The sequence below is a fragment of the Schistocerca nitens genome, unplaced genomic scaffold (assembly GCF_023898315.1).
Source record: "Schistocerca nitens isolate TAMUIC-IGC-003100 unplaced genomic scaffold, iqSchNite1.1 HiC_scaffold_370, whole genome shotgun sequence".
Classification (NCBI taxonomy): Eukaryota; Metazoa; Arthropoda; class Insecta; order Orthoptera; family Acrididae; genus Schistocerca; species Schistocerca nitens.
The window spans coordinates 48,632-51,131 of NW_026045904.1; positions in this window are offsets into that span (position 1 = coordinate 48,632).

A 2,500-nucleotide genomic window follows, 5' to 3' on the forward strand; every position below is an offset into this window, starting at 1 on the left:
CTAACCCAACTTCTGCCTTAACCTAACCCAAACTTCTGCTTAACCTAACCCAACTTCTGCCTTAACCTAACCCAACTTCTGCCTTAACCTAACCCAACTTCTGCCTTAACCTAACCCAACTTCTGCCTTAACCTAACCCAACTTCTGCCTTAACCCTAACCCAAGTTGCGCCTAACCTAACCAAGTTGCGCCTTAACCTAACCCAGTTGCGCCTTAACCTAACCCAAGTTGCGCCTTAACCTACCCAAGTTGCGCCTTAACCTAACCAAGTTGCGCCTTCACCTAACCCAAGTTGCGCCCTTAACCTAACCCAAGTTCGCCTTAACCTAACCCAACTTCTGCCTTAACCTAACCCAACTTCTGCCTTAACCTACCCAACTTCTGCTTAACCTAACCCAATTGCTGCCTTAACCTAACCCAAGTGCGCCTTAACCTAACCCAAGTTGCGCCTTAACCTAACCCAAGTTGCGCCTTAACCTAACCCAAGTTGCGCCTTAACCTAACCCAAGTTGCGCCTTAACCTAACCCAAGTTGCGCCTTAACCTACCCAAGTTGCGCCTAACCGTAACCCAAGTTGCGCCTTACCTAACCAAGTTGCGCCCTAACCTAACCGCAACGTTGCGCCTAAACCTAACCCACGTTGCGCCCCAACCTAACCGCTACGGCGCCTACCTAACCCACGTTGCGCCTAACCTAACCTACGTGCGCCCTAACCTAACCTACGTTGCGCCCTAACCTAACCTACGATGCGCCCTAACCTAACCTACGTTGCGCCCTAACCTAACCTACGTTGCGCCCTAAACTAACCTACGTTGCGCCCTAACCTAACCAACGTTTGCGCCCTCGTTGCGCCCTAACCTAACCTACGTTGGGCCCTAACCTAACCCACGTTGCGCCCTAACCTAACCCACGTTGCGCCCTAACCTAACCCACGTTGCGCCCAAACCTAACCCACGTTGCGCCCTAACCTAACCCACGTTGCGCCCTAACCTAACCTACGTTGCGCCCTAACCTAACCTACGTTGCGCCCTAACCTAACCTACGTTGCGCCCTAACCTAACCTACGTTGCGCCCTAACCTAACCTACGTTGCGCCCTAACCTAACCTACGTTGCGCCCTAACCTAACCTACGTTGCGCCCTAACCTAACCTACGTTGGGCCCTAACCTAACCCACGTTGCGCCCTAACCTAACCCACGTTGCGCCCTAACCTAACCCACGTTGCGCCCAAACCTAACCCACGTTGCGCCCTAACCTAACCCACGTTGCGCCCTAACCTAACCCACGTTGCGCCTTAACCTGCCCTGTAATTGTTAGTTATATGAATCTAGGAATTCGTGTAGCGTTGCCTAATTGCAACCATCTCAACATAGTTCACTTCGCGCACACTGTGGTGTTCTGCGTATTGATTCATTTTACGGTGCGTACCCTCACATCTTGCGAGTGTTGCTTACTTTCCACATGGTCCCGCTATCCACTGTATTGTGTACTGCAATAGGACGTATATCGCCCCCGCCCCCCCCCCCCCCCTCCCCTCCTGTCACCTCTAGCTCGTCGGTCAGGAGTTCGCGTGTTGAATGCGCTTCGCAGCTGTGCAATGGCATTCGCATACGTACGCTGGCCACCTTCCACGTGTTCTTTCGTGCACACGTCGCAGCGTGTATGTATGCTGATGGAGTGCGTCGTGACACACAACATCCAGGCATGCAAGACTCGTAGAAGTCGCAAATGTAGATGGATGTCTACGTTTGCTGCCCAAGTTACGCAAATGAACTGGAAATCCGTTGTTGCGCGGTTGTTCGCGCTGGAGGTGAATCGTTGATATCGACGATCGGTACAGGTATTAACCGGTTGCTTCAGCGACACCCGTCATACCCACGAACGTGAGTGGGCATGTGGGTATGAAGCGATACGCGGCGGTGGCTGGGTGGGACCGTCCCCGGCCGGTGAGGGGGGGGCGCCCGGCGTGCTGGCCGCGCGCTGCGTGGGCGCACGCGCGGCAGCCGGCTGGTGGGGGCGCCCAGTGGCAGGCGCGCCGGCTGACGGAGGCGGCAGGCGGCGCATCTGCGTGCCGGCGCACCCAGCGCGCGGCGCCGTGCGGCCAAAGTGGGTCCTCCCGGGCCCGGTGCGAAGCGCGGTGGACATCTGCAGTGTGCTGGTCCGATTGAGGACTGTGTGCGTTGAGGATGCGCCGCCGCCCGGCACTCGGCGCCGCGACGCCGTCTGCTGCTCGGTCGCCCCCGCGGTTCTCGCAGGTGGTTTGTATCGCAGCTGTGCGGATGTGTTGGCGCGTGCGCTGTGCTGGGAGAGTTCGCTTTGGCACCCAAGTGGGGCTCTGCCCCTCTGTGGCGCTGGCGTTGGAGCTGCCCGGTCACTGTTTGTGGCCGCGTGTTGTCTCCCGCCGGCAACACCACGACAGCACGCTCCCGGGCCTCTGTCGGCAGCGGCAAGCTCAGTTGGGAGCACGGGTGGTCGCACTGAAAGCGTCTACTCGCCTATCT